Here is a 15,516-nt window from a genome sequence, read left to right on the forward strand (position 1 = left end):
CACATTTTATGGCAAGATGAGAAAACTTTTAACATAAAAATTTTCTCTGCCCTTTGCCCCCTCTGTCTCCCGACCGCGCACGGCGTGTCTGCTTTAGGCGGGGACCAGTCCTCTCCCACCAGCAGGAACACCTGCTCACCCATAAAAAGCGACGTTCCCCTAATACCAGCAAGACAATCCTTAAAAGATAACATTCCTTCTGGATCTTGTAAGGGGTCACATGACCCACCAGGATATGCTTAGATCTGGATTATGTAAACTGTCACTAATACGTCATTTGATGTACAACCCTCTGTCTCAACAACTTATATAACTGTGCCTTGATTTCTAACTGGCAGAACAGTTCCCAGAGTTTCCTGTGGTGCCCCTCCCGGGTTATAATCCTCAAATAAAATTTTCCATTTCTCCCAGCCAAGAGTCAACCACTGAGCAATCCCACCCGTGCCTAGACGCTTCCCAGCTGGGCAGGAGGGAGGCGTGCTCTCACAGCAGTAGCAGCCAATAAAAATGCTGGAGCCTAAAAGAAAAAAAATACCATTTCTTTCTGAGATCAACTGATTAATTTTCATGGCATTTACTAAGAATGAAGGAAGCCAATCAGGAGGCAAAACAAACACACAGTTTCAATGGCAGCCTCAGGCAAGTTGCAGCTCCATCCCAGTGTCTCCCAGCTTCCGAACTCCAGATGTTTGTTTAAGGAAACCCAGGCTTCAGTTAGAAGCAAGGAGTGCCCAGGGGACACTAGGAGAGGATACACCTCTGCCTCACGTTCCCTGCTCTACAGCCTGAGCGAGGAATCACTGTGTGGAGAGAAGGCAGCCCTCGGACCCCGAGAAGATTCCAGGGTGGAAGCAGGCAGAGATGGAGCCAGGACCTGGATGAGCGCTCTGAACTCCCCAGCCCCCACACTCCACCACAGTTACAACTGAAGGTGATGGAAATAAAAGGGGGTTCAGGTGAACGTGATTTAACCTATATCCGGTTCCTGTGTGATGTGTGCAGGAAAGGTAAGTTATTTGAAGGGCTGAATCTATCCTATCTTGGAATTCCTAGTGCAGGCTGAACGTGTTAGAAAGACAGAAAGTACAATATCCAAAACTGCACAGAAAGTTCATTAAAAATTCTCACCCAGGTTGCTCCCCACACAAAAGGAAAGATCAGCATTGAAAATACTGAAAATTGGGAGTTGGGGATTAGCAGATACACACTAGTATATATAAAAGAGATAAACAACAAGGACCTACTGTAGAGCCCAGGGAACTATATCCAACATCCTGTAACAAGCCTTTATGGAAAAAAATATGAAAAAGAATACATATATGTACAACTGAATCACTCTGCTGTACAACAGAAATTAGCACAACATTGCAAATCAACTCTACTTCAATAAAAATAAAAAGATGGAGGAACAAGATAAAACCCAACAGCAATGCCTACGAGCCAGTACCCCCAAGTTTTGGTCTTCAAAAAATTCTGTTCCTGTCTGCCAGATCCGCTGAGGGATCAGAGATCTGGGAAAGGTTTAATAACTTTACAAAGAAAGAGAGGAGAGAGGGTGAGAAGTGCCCTGGTCTCCGAGACCGAGCATCACGCCACCGTGTGAGGGGGAAGGTTGGGGTTCCGGCAGGGATGCCGCATGCCTCCCTCACTGTGGCCTGAAGAGCCACCTTATGAGTCCTCTCCTTTGGAGGAAGCACGTTCTCGCTACTAATTACCTTTTAAAATCCAAATCTCCACAGAAAAGGGCAAAGTTAAGCTGGACTTTGTTTTAAATCAAGATACTGAGTTAAGACTCACTGATGATTGCTCTCCTCCGGAACGGAGATCTGCTCAGTGGGTTACAAGCTTTCTGAGACAGAGATGGAAGGTCAGTAAGTAAAACACACACAGGACAAACGTCACAGACTCTACGCTGTGCCCAGAGCCAGTGTCGAGAGTGTCCCCTGGGACACACCCTTATGAAGACCCCGACATGTGTCTCCCCTTCCCTCTGAGACACCTGTGCGTTCTTGGGATTCACAGAACAGTTCTTCTCCAGATGCTGTCAATATGACTCATGTATGCCTTTTCCCAAGAATATTAAGCTTTCAGTTGCTTTCCCAGGAAATCTTTCTATTGTTCAGGTTTCTAAGAAATAGGACACCAAGTGACTTCCCTTTTTATTCCCCTATCTCGGGAGGGAGAGGCAGGGCTCCCAGATGCTCTGGGGGCACGTGAGTTGGTGAATGGGTTCGACTCCCGCGGAGGACGTGAGCCTCCCCCACGCCTGGCATGCAACAGAGAGAATACAGCCATTTGCAAGAAGAAACGTTGCCTATGGGAAAATGGACTGTGCTTAAAAGGCAGCCCCGCTTTCCAGCCAGGAGGGCATGTGGAGAATGCAGATGCCGAAGTGCTGGGGTCCTCAAGGGAACGGTAGCATCTTACTGCTTGTCAGGTGAAGAAGGACCCTAGGAAGGTGGATGTTGGCACAGGAAGTTCTCCTGGGGCATTAATTAAAGAGACCAACCAGGATGGCAAACCAAGGAGCTGAGCTTTGTCCTCCAGGAGGTGGAGGTGAACGGCAGCATTTTGTGGGAGGGAAAGACAAGGGAAGTGTGGCATCAGTAACTGTCCCTGAGCCACCCACTCTGTGTTCAGCACCAGGCTGAGCCATCCAAACCCGGGAAGTCAGAGTTTCCAAGGCCAAGTCTCCAGTGAATCAGGCACAATTCTGACAAATTAGTTTCTGCTGAATGGAGCTTGGCTTTACTGAATAGATCGTTCCCTGGCCATTTCGAGGCAGAGGGAATGTTTTGCAACTAAAAGTTTCTAACAATTTATCCTCACTAAGTGCCAGGCACTGCGAGAAATACTTCACAGACATTAGTATTATTATCAACCCCATTTTACAAGTCAGTGTAGAAGTTAGCACAGGGTAGGCTGCCCCAAGATGTGCCTCATGGCATATTGATTATTTTGAATTAAAGATACTTAAGAAATGGTCGATGCAAGAGGGACACTCTGATCCTCCTTTCTGTCTCCCTGAAAACAGGAAATAAATGTGTCATGTGAGAGGTGCCCTCCTTGCCTCTGGCGGTAGAGGCACACGCTTCTCAGCGGGTATAGACTATTCAGTTGAGAAGCCCGTGTAAACAAGTCTTGTTACTTCTTTAACTGACTACCGCAAGCAAAGACTCTGTTTAGATTCTTCCCTGACTGAGCACCCAAAAACCTCACCTTCTTTGTCCTGTCAGTTCCTCACAAATGTATTGTTTCTTTGTTTAAAAAGGACAAAAGCTGCCGGCTTTGGCCACTTCATAGGTTCCCGTTTCTTTGAGACCCCTCCATATGCATGAATTACGAATTGTTTCTTTTTCTTCTGTTACTCTGTGTTATGTCAATTTTGGTATTGCTTCAGCCAGAAGAGCTCAAGATGGGTAGAGGGGAAAAAGTCCCCTCCCCGACCTTAGGCAATCAAAGCTTTGGAAATGTAAAATATTGCCCAAGATAAATGAGTATGTGGTAGAGCTGGAATTCAGACTCCAGGCTTTCGTTCCAGAAACCGTACTGTTTAAGAAAAGGGAACACTCATACACTGTGGGTGCGAATGTAGTTGGTGTAGCCACTATGAAGAGCAGAAAGGAGAGTCCTTAAAACACTAAAAATAGACTGACCAAATGATCCAGCAGTCCCACTCCTGGGCGTATATCTGGAGAAAACTCTAATTTGAAAGGGTACATGCACCGCAATGTTCATAGCAGCAGTACTTACAACAGCCGAGACATGGAAGCGACCTAAATGTCCATCGACAGTTGACTGGATAAAGAAGCTGTGGTATCACAGAGAGAGAAAGAAAGCTGTCTTGTGATATCACTTCTATGTGGCATCTAAAAAAATGATACAAATGAACTTATTTACAAAACAGAAACAGACTCGCAGACATAGAAAACAAACTTATGGTTACCAGAAGGTAGAAGCGGGGAAGGGATAAATTGGGAGTTTGGGATTAGCAGATACTAACTCCTATATATAAAACAGATAAACAACAAGGTCTCACTGTAGAGCACAGGGAACTATATGCAATATCTTGTAATAACCTATAATGAAAAAGATGAAAAGGAATATGTATATAACCAGATCATTACACTGTACACCTGAAACTAACACATTATAAATCAACCATATGTCAACCTTAAAAAAAAAAAGGAAGCCACACTGTTTAATCTCTCTGCTCCTCAACAAGTATAATTTCAGACCTGCTTTGTCTGCCTTTGGGGCGAGTCCTCCACTGCCAGGAGCTCCTGATCCTCCGTGGGCCATTTGTCCAGGTCTTGACCTACATGCTTAAAACAATTTCAAAAAGTCTCTAACTAAAGTTTGTAGTTGCATACAGCTAGTCATCATTAGAGAACTTTTCCATTATTACTCTTTTATCCAGCTAATTGATGTGAACTGCTTGAGACCATATGCCTGAACAGCATAGACAATGACAGAAGCTCGGAAAAATTTTTGGTCCGGGAGGGAAGGAACAGAAGAGACTGGGAAATAGACTATGCGTGCAATTGAGGAAACAAAGCAGTCGAGAAAGATGCTGTGTTGGATGCTGTCTTGTTGGCAGCCAGCACACTTCCCGCTTCTTCCCGTGCTCTCCCCCGCCCTGCAGGAGCTGGACGCCTGGGACCTGTATTCTCTAGACTTCTTGACAACAGCGTTTTGAATATGGTTTTTACCAATGAGATCGACTCACACTAGCTTTAGGAATCACGTTTCTGCATAAATCTTTGTCCTGGAGACACCCGATCAATTCTGCCTCCTATTGGTCCTTTACTCAGGACATCGGCAAAGGCTTTCTACAGATTTCTGACCTGGAGGTGACAGAAGTTTTGTCCTGGCTGTAACCAAGACTGCAGGGATGGACCTAAAAGACTATGCAGGTTCCCAGCTTTTATGTCTTCGGCTTTTCTATTAATCTTGTAATCCCCCAATTCCCTGTATTAAATGCCTTTCTATTTGAAACACTTAGTGGTTTACATTCCTTCCTTATCATGATTGATACAGAGAGATTTCATTTAAATTATTTTAAAGGGTCAAACATTAGCACCTCTTTTTAAGATTATTTATCATACATTATTAAAAGGCGACTTACATTTTTTGGACTTAACCTCATGCTGTTTGCTCTGACACACCAAACATTTTGCTTACAAAAATTAAGCCCTTTTCTATTATTTTACTTTAAGTTGGTGGTTCATTACAGAATTAAATTCTCCAGGAATCCCTTCCTTGACTGGTTGGATCTCTATTTGGTAAGTCTGGTTCCCAAAAGAGGAGGGGAGATTTTGCCTCCCCCACCCAAACGGGAGACACCTAGAGATGTTTTGGGTTGTCCGATTGTGGGGAGGGTGGGGGGGTGGGCAGGCGTGCTGCTAAACATCCCACAATGCACGGTACAGCCCCCCAATGAAGAAGTATCAGGCCCAGAATATCGTCCGCTACTGAGGCTGAAAAATCCTGGTGAAGCAAAGGATAGCTTCCTGCAATCATACGCCTGTGGATTCTAAGCAAGTAAACATCCACTGATGTTTACTATACGCTCCGAATGATTCACTCCCTTGCTGCTTCCCATCTGATAGAACTTAGCACATTGGCTCCCATTTCCACACAGCCTGCTGCTTGTCCACTTAGTCTTTCCTCTCGTGAAGACCCAGTCCCCACCAGATATCCCTTGTCCCATGATGGCATGTTTCCTCGAGGCACGCTAGCTGGACGCAGGTGGCTGTCAGGGGACCCCCGTGGATGAGACCGAGGGAGAACACCTTCATTCATTTCTGAGCACAGGATCACGGAATTGTAGGCAGGCATCTTAATGGATCTCCAGACATAGCTTCCCCTTAGAGATGAGGAAATTGAAGCTCAGAGAGGGAAACTGACTCCCCGAGCTCTCTGTTTCTAGATTTGTAACATTCTACCTGAATGCATTCGCAGGACTTGTAAAAGCTCTCCCCTGATTCCAAGACAGAATGTTCTGGAATAGAAGACTTAACCGAAGCTGGAGGAAATACTCTACTCAATGCCAAGGCCGCTTGGCACTTCCCAGCAACATTCACTCTCCCAACACACCTTAACTCGGGGCAAATCCAGCTTTGAGCGGGAGGTTTCCCACACGCTTCCGGCTGGACACAACCCCCTCGCCCAGGACAGAGTGGCAGCTCCTATGCGGTAGCTCCGGGGGCTTCCAGTGCCCCGTTCAGACCTTGCTAGGGGGGCTCTTCCCGGGAAATCTGTAAGAACTCATTAGTTAACACTACTTGAGTTTCAGCCTTGTTGATTTTTTTTTTTTAAATGGAAATAACTTAAACATCTAAGAGTGTTTATGTAAGTTTTAACATATCAATATGATCAGATTTCCTGGCATGAAAAAAAAAGTTATTGTGGAAGAATATTTACCAGCATGGAAAAAATAGCTATAAGATATTACACACACACACACAATATATTTGGAAAAAATACAGGAAGAACATGAACCCCCAAATACATATTCAGTATGTGTATTTTTGAATATGGAAAGAAGGACCTGACTGATGGAGCGAAGTCCTGAGAGGCAAGGGGACTGACGAAGGTGAGAAGTTGAGAGGTGAGGCTGGACAGGAGGACTTCATAGAGACAGGTAGATCCCAGAGAGACAAGCTGTGGCATCTTCAAGGAAAATAAAGAGCTTTTCATGTTTCAAAATGAAAAATGTCATTATTCTTAGGGATGTGAATACACTACATTCATTTCTATTTTACGTATGAAAGAAACGGGTTTTTTAACTATTCATTTGCAAATTGGCTGCAACCACAATCACAAATTAACCATTAAATTTCATAATTGTGTCAGCCTCTGAAAATGCTAAAGAAGAATGAATGTGGTGATCAGTCTCCTTGAGGCTGTGTTGTCACTTTCATTGAATTTTATTAAATGAAATGAAACGTGTTTATTTAAGGAAATATCATTTAGAATGGAAGCCTGAGTGTTCTGCTGCAGTGCATCCCCAGAGCAGATCAAGAGCTCACAAATAATTACTCCAGCTTTGTGACCACGGCTACCGTGGGGGAAGTTAATACAGACCAAGAGTCTGCAAAGATGTGAAAATCCCTAATTTGGGGGGGAGTGACTCTGAAGCATTCCTATGCAAGAGGCGAGGTTCATAGGCCAGCCGACTTTATAGAATCCTATCAAGTTATCCGCATGGACTATAGCTGAGCATTTTGCTCCAAACCTGCAGAATCTCTTTAGCAATTAATCTATTTGTGCTCCTTTAAGTATCCAGAGTCATTTTGAAACTCCTGATGCAGCTAATGGGATAGATATTCTGTACATATATTTTTCCGAAGAGAATAATCTGAAGTCTGTTACATTTGAACGCTTGACTCAAGTTCTAAACACAAGCGTTCAACACTCCTGCGTATGGTATTTGAATGTTGGCTCTGCGCAGTTCGCTCTCTGCCCATCCCAGTTCATCAGATACAGCCTTGCAAATTTATTTGCAGTTGCTGGATTAAAACACACTCAAGCTGGTTTAAGCAAAAAGAGAATACATCAGATCATACAAACTGAAAATTCCTGATGAAGGGCTCCCTTTGGACGTGGCTGAAGTCAGAGCTCCCACGACGTAATCAAGACTATGTCAGACCTTGGCTCTGCCTACACTGAGGGCAGAGTTCTGTTTATAGCCAGTGTCGCATGGGAGGGACACCTATTACTTGTGACGCTTGATTCAATTCTGCCGAGGCTGGATGTGGACATGTGGAGATTTGACCTAGTTTAACAGCTGTCAAATGCCTTCCTCGTCTCCCTATTTGGAACAGATGTCGAAAAAAGATCAATTTATAAAGATCATTTTCTTGTTCCTCTGTAACTGTCACTGGAAAAATCACTTTCCTTCGCTCCCCACATCTCTCCAATACCTACTCAAATCACATCCATTATCTTTCCTTTTTCTTCGAAGGGTATAAATTTGGCTGCAATTTCAATAACCAGGCTCTGCTGGTGGCCCCGGTCTGTGAAACAACGCATGTACAGCGCCACCTAGTGGGCAGAAGGCAGAAAATCCAACGCAAAAGATTCGAACAGGATTCTTCAATTTTTGAAAACAAGGATGCTGAGTTTGGGCAATGAACAGACTGGAGGAACAATTATTACCAAATCCACTGATTTGAATCATATTTACACCTCTATAAGTAGCTACTGGTTCCGAAGAAAAAGACTTGGCTTTTTGAAAAATTCGATACGTAATTAAGCCATAAGACGTTGAGATTTTTCTAATTTTAGAGATTTCACACAACCAAGTCAGTCACAGGATCAAACTTAACGTTAAAAAAGTCTCGTCTTGTAGCAGAATCTTTTCTTCAAATCATATATTTTCCTACAGACTTAGGTAATAAAACTGGGTATGTATTTCCTGTGGAAAACACTCCTTAACAGACTAAGTTAGAACTGTTTGGAGAGATGACATTTGAATGTGTCCTGACTTTTTGGCGTCCAGAGGGAGAAGACTGCACCTCCTTGGTGTGACTCCTCATCAGCTGTCTCTTTCGGGCTTTGTCTCTACAGATGTGTTCTGGGGGTATTTTCTGCCTCTAAACAAACGGTGCCAGGTGCACTGACACTAGGGGGAAAATGACGTCGCAGACAGAGACCCACAAGCCACTGGTGGGGAGTGGCCAGAGGCAAGATGGCTGTTGAGGTCTGGGAAATTCACCAGCCTGTCCCAGGTCAGATAATAAATGGTAAAGTGTCATGTGGGTTCCCTGTCCGACCGTCTCAGGCGTGCAGAACGTTTATATCTGACTTGTGCTTTTCTGCTGTATCTTCACACTTGAAGAAAGAACAGAAGGGGTGAACAGGGCTGTGCTCTGGGTCCTGGTGATACAGTCCTTGGATTATAGCCCCTTTGGGATTTCCTAGAGCATCAGGACTCAACAGGGCTGCTCCTTTTAGTAAGAGTTTGATACACATTCACTGCCAGGTAGGAGGGAAGTGTGTGCTGATGACGTGAAGGAATGGGATAATTCTGAGACATTTGTCTAAGAAGTTGGGCTTTATGTTCTTAAAAAAGTTTTTAGTAATTTAGTTCTTTAAGAGTTGTTATGCAAGCCTTGTTACGTTAGCAACTGACTATTCTTCAACTAAAAAAGAAACTCTGAAATAAAAAAATAAACCAATAAAGATTTAAAAATTTAAAAGGTTAAAAATTAAAATAATTAAAAAGTAAAAATTAAAAAAAAAAGCGTTGTTATGGATTCGGGCAGGTATCTGGGAAGTGGTGATGCGATCTTCCCCCACCTTGTACTCTGTGGGTCTTTTTCACCTACACGAACCGCCTGTCTTTTTTGCATCACCCTCTGGATTTTATCACTCTTTCCCAGAGAGCTTTCTTCAGTTTTCTCCCCTTTGCAGTCCTCATCCGAACCATGCAGCATCTTCAGCTATCACCCAAATTCAAATGACTACAGAATCTCTCTCCAACTCCAACTTCTGTCTCAAATTCCAGCGCCACCTGACAGTTGGATATCTCTAGAATTTTCCATCATTCAGAACTGCAAACTTTGCCTGTCCCCCACACCCCCCTGAATCCTCATTTTTATCTAAGTACCAATTTTTGTTATATTTCTTGTTGACCCATAACTTCCCAGCTGGCTAACTGTTCTGCCCTAACTGACCTCCTGCTCTCTGCTGGCTGATTTGGAGATGGTCAGCTTCCTCTCTTGTGCCTCTTTTTCTCATTATTCTTGCTGTACAATCTGACAAAATCTCAGTGCCTCTGGTTGTTCCCTATTTTACACACCACTGTCGTATTCAATGTTTAGAAGAATCTTCCAGTCTGTTACGGAACAAATTGTGTCCTCCTCCAAAATTTGTGTATTGGAGGCTGAGTGGTCAGGGTGGTGGTTCTCCTATTCTCTGTACATCCCCTGCTCGACCAGCCCCTGCCTCACCCACACCTACTCACCTGACCCACCTTCCCGCTTCATCACAGAGCCTCATAAGTAAACGCTTATGCACTTGCCCCAGGCCCCAGCTAGAGATTGTTCAAATATTTAGATCAGAACGTGTCCGCTGTGATAGTTTATCACAGGGGCAGTGAGGGCTAGGCTGCTCTGCTCGTTTCCCTGGTAACTGATGAGTCAATTTGACATTGACTTTCCTATAACTGCTAACCTCCCCCTCCCCTGGTCGCGAAGAGCAGTGCCTCATCCTGCCTGCCTTCTTCTGTACACGGTGGGGACTCGCGCCAGGACCTTGCTCCAGATGTGTAAGGTCCCCCACCCACTGAGGGATGCCAGTGTCGCCGACTCCAGGCTCTGTCTTCAGTCTGGAGGCCGGGCGGACCCAGGGCTTCCAGGCCTGCGGGGTGCAGCCCGGCAGAGGCCTGTTATCCAGTATCTCAGAACGTGGCTGTATTTGGAGGCAGGGTCATTCCAGAGGTAATCAAGCCAAAAGTGAGTCATTAGAGTGGCCTCTAACCTGACATGATTGTGCCCTTAAGAGCAGAGGAAATTGGGAAAACAGACATGTCAGAGGGAAGACAATATGAAGACGCAGGAAGAAGGTCCACAAGCCAAGGAGAAACCAACCCTGCCAACATCTCGGCCTCAGACGTCTGCCTCCAGAGAGCCTTCAGACAGGCCACAGCATCCAATTTCCCTGGACCTCCTGCCTGCCAGACTTCGCTGCAGAGTCAGAATTTGCCGGTCCCTACGGCTGTGTGAGACAATCCTTAACACAAGTCTCCCTCTCTCTCTATACACATGTACGTACATCTTATTTCTTCTGGTCCTGGAGAACCCTGACTAACAGACACTACAAATTAAAACCTATGATTGTTTTTTAATGCAAAATATGGTGCAAGTCCTTAGGCTAGTCATCAAAATCCTTCCCAGTAATATCCCCAAAGCCCCATTCCAACTACAGTTTATACCACTTTCTTTCAACCATCTTTTGATCAACAGCTTAACAATAACATTTATTGAAAACCAACTATTTAACATTTAAGAAGCATTTTTTTTTCCTGTGGTCTAAAAGCATAGACTAGACTCAGACTGGATTCACATCCTTAAGATTTCCCTACGTTTCAGTTTCTTCCCCTGTAAAATGGGAATAATTCATCTGATTATTCTACAAATGGTTACTGAACAACCATGGCTGTCACAAATACCATCATGAGGTTTCTCCTTTGGAGATGAGTCAGCGGAGACCTCTAACCCCTACGTGCTGGCGCTGTTTACTAAGAGGAAGACCAAGGAAGAGCACATTTAGGGGAAGCAGTGAATCATGACTTTTATTTGGGGTTGAAATGCCTCTTCGCCATCCAAGACGAGATGATAAGTAAGCAGCAGAAGATGGAGGAATGAAGCTCAAAGATTAGAGCAGGACTCGTGATAGAAAATTGAGAGTGATCTACCATGAAAGGCATTTAGAGCCATGAGATAAACAACGTGAATTTAGACACGTGGAATTCCGTGAGTCAACGGGAGAAAATGCTTCAGAAGGAGACGGTGATCAGCTTTGCAAAATATTCCCAGAGGCTGCACTGAGTGGACGGCTGCATGAGGAGCTGAGGTCCCGCCCCCCAAGGAGACTAGCAGAACTGGTGAAAGCTATCTTAAAATTTTTTTTAAGTCTCTGGAAATTGTCATAAGGGCACACAGCGAAAAAAAGAAATCTTTATTCAAAAAGAGCACACTAAGTCTTGGTGAGAACGGTGAGCCTGGAATTGGGATCTATGACCTGATCCCTCCTCTTACCCTCCCACCCTTCCACTCTGACCCAGCTCAGCTTGATGGAAGCCCCATTTCAATCAGGTTTGGCCAGAAACACAGGACTGCCTCCCCATCTTCATCCAATCAAGGGAAAAGGCATTTCATGGGGAGGCACAGAGAACTAGCATTTCTCATTCCCTCCAACTTTCTATTTAAGAGGCTAAATACCTGGGGACTGTGACTGCGAGGTCAAGGGCTTCCTGTCTCCATCCAGGGGAGGCTCCACCCCAGTGAGAATGCTGGCTTCTTAAGTGACTCACACCAGGTCACCTGGAGGGCAGAGGCTCTCCCTAGCAAGGGACACAAGTTACCACTCTGCCCAGCACCGAGTATGGCTCTGATAGTCTGCCCAGGGCAAGAGGTGTTACACGAGAACAGAGCTACAAACTTCCTCCCAAAGGAACTGAGGTTATTTGAAACAGTGTGGGAAAGTTCACGAACACTCCCCCAAACCATGGCCCCTCTGAAGAGCAACAAGCCAAACCAAGCTGGTTCGCCGGAGAGAACCAGCAGAGAGGCAGCTAACAAGAGCACACCTGGAGTCAGAACAGGCCTTAAAGTCTGGCCTCCAAACTGCCCCTGCCTGAGATGAATAGGAATAGGCTGTGGACCAGTTTATGCCCAAGGGCATAATAGAAAAACAGAGCCATCGGCCAGCAGTTATTGAAGCCTAACAGCAGGGTGTGATACCAAGTGAAGCAGACAACTTAACAGAGAGATCACAGGAAGAGGAAGTCTAAGAGAGCTGTGCTAAAGCTGTGCCATCCAGGGCAGCTGTGTGCACGCCAAGGCTCCACACTGAGCGGGGAAGGGCTCTCACTAAAACGGTCTAGCCAAATCACTAAACCAACCAACAAGCAAACGACAACAAAAATAAGACCTGGAGAGAAGGGGAGACGAATCGTTACCCACAGTTACCATATGTATTACCTAAAATGTCCAGCTTCCAACAAAAAACAAGACATACAAAGAAACGGCGAAGTGTGAAGAGAAAGGAGGCAATAGAGATGGCCTGTGGAAGGGTCCAGATTTCAGATTTAACAGACTTCAAAGCTGCCATTATAAACCTGTTCAACGAATTAAGATAAACATACTTAAAGAAGTAAAGGAAGGTATGGGGGGGAGGGTATAGCTTAGTGGTAGAGCATATGCTTAGCATACATGGGGTCCTGGTCCTAGGTTCAATCCCCAGGATCTCCTCCAAAAGTAAGTACCTAGATAGACCTAATTACCTCCCTTCCCCCCACCAAAATAAGTAAATAAAAATTTTTTTTAAGTAAAGGGAGGTTTGATGATGATGTCTCATCCAATATCAATAAAGAGATAAAAATTATAAAAAGGAATCAAATGGAAACTATGGAGTTGAAAATACAATGACTAAGATGAAAAAAGGTCACTAGAGGGGCTTGACAGTAGATTTGAGCTGAAGAAAGATGAGAGGATTTGAAGAGAAATCAATACAGATGACATAATCTGAAAAAAAAAAGAGAAAAGAATGAATAACAATGAACAGAGCCCCAGAGGAATGTGAGACACCACTAAGTACACAAATACGTGTGTGATGAGAGTACCAGGAGAGAGCAAAAGGGGCAGAAAAAAAAATATTTGAAGAAATTATGGCTGAAAACAATCTATGCATCCAAGAAATTAAACAAACTCCAAGTAGGACAAATGCAAGGAGAGCCACACCATGACACATCATGGTAAAAATGCTTCAAGGCGAAGAGGAAAGCTGGAAAGCAGCGAGAGAAAAATGCCTGCAGGACTTTCCACAAGCCCGTTACTCTGCAGGGAGCACCTCTCACCCAGCAGGGGTCCCAGCTTCCTGGGCTGCCTTCTCTGAATCCTCTGGATTGGATCCCAAGCAGCAACTACTTCACCTAACACTCATTTCACTCATTGTCAGGCTTAGACACATAATTTTGGGGGCTCAGTGCCAAAAAACAAAAAACCAAACCAAAACCAAAACCAAAACGAGGGGCCCCTGTTCAAGACTTCTTAAGGATTTCAAGATGGTCTTAGCAAAGCATTAAAATCAAGCTCAGGGATGTTCTGAGCGTGAAGCCCAAGCCATAAGCCCTCAAAGCCAGCCCTTCTCAGTTTCTCATTCAATATGTTTCTTACTAGATTTTCAGAAGCATGAGGGCCAAGTATACAGGTGGTGTCTCTCTTGCTTATCATGAAATTCCTTTTGTCTTTCCCAGTGACTATCACAGCAGCCACGTAATGAGGTTGTCAGCATATGGAAGGTCCTTAATTCGACTTGCCTGTTTTTGCTAAAAATAATTTTTTTGCTCCACTGTATGGTCCTTATTACATTGTTTGATTCACAAAGGCTTCATCTTTCACTGTGTCTAGCATGTTGGCCTTTTCAGAAGAGTACAGACAGCTTAAGCCCAATTATTTTATATCATTTTGCAGTTCTTAAGTAAGTTCACCATATTTATAAACCCATCGAACAGAACAGTCCTTTTCTCGTGAGTTGATTGATTAGCTGCGCAAGTTTTAGTGTTTTCTATTTCACCTTACGCTTACCTAGGAAGTATCCCACTGTATTAACCATTGTTAGCTTTGCTTTTAAGTAAGTACTCATCTATTTCTAGAATTTTGAACTTTTTGATGAGTGATTTAAAACTACCTTTGCTTTGGATTCCATTTACAAAGTCACCCTTCAGATGTCTTCATCTTCTGCACTATGGGTACAATTACAACAGGTGTGAACAGGTAAGTGATGGTGGGTCTTTGGAAATTTATCAAATTTCTCTGTGCCCGTTTCATATCTAATGAAACAGGGTTACTACTACTAACCTCACAAACTTTATTAAAGAGAATGACAGGAGGTGTCATAAAGGCACCTCGGAGGGTCCTTAACATTCAGCAGATACACTGTGGGTGTTAAATTTTTCTCCCTCTCACACAACAGGGTGTTGCTTGTCGGCATCAAATGCAGTCATCTACTTTCCTAATTCATCCAAGTTTTTATCACTTACCAAGAATCACCAGATGGTGGTGGTTTTGGAAATTCTTCTGATTTAAACGCAATTAATAATGAACACATCTCATGAATCACAATCCTGTAGCATCAACAGAGATTTAGTTCATATAGCCATGCACTCTGACAAAATGTGCCTTCTGAGAAGATGTTGTTGTGAAATTCTCACAGTGAAATGCACATTTTCAATGCACGTGGAAACCAAACAACATTTTAAATAAAATATTTAGTTGTTTTAAACAAATATTTAATCCTATGACCCATTTAATGGTCCTTCAGTTTAATGAATTTAGCAGGTTAATACCTGCTTATTAATAATCTTTATCAACACATTTTTCCTTATTGAAAACAAAATAGACCTTTCCAAACGACAGCCACATATCACCAAGAGCAGATCAAAGCCACTAAGCAAACAGACTAGCTATAAAAAAAAGTTTATTAAAAAAATAGACAACATATGTAAACATCTTTTCCAGTCACAAAGCTTCATAATACAGCATATCAGGCCAGGCCTTGAATCTCTGCAGTGGGAGCACCTGAATTGTTGGCTAATAGTAATCAGCTTAATTTACCTTTCAGCGAGCTGTTACGCCTTTAAGAAAATAAATAACCAGATTCCGCCAAGTATACTAATACACAGAGAAAATCACAACATGTACAGTAGATCTCGGCAAAAAATAACTATTTGCAGTAATACATGAGACTGAGTCCTCATATCACAATTATCTTTTCAATATATCT

The sequence above is a fragment of the Vicugna pacos genome, chromosome 11 (assembly GCF_048564905.1).
Source record: "Vicugna pacos chromosome 11, VicPac4, whole genome shotgun sequence".
Taxonomy (NCBI): Eukaryota; Metazoa; Chordata; class Mammalia; order Artiodactyla; family Camelidae; genus Vicugna; species Vicugna pacos.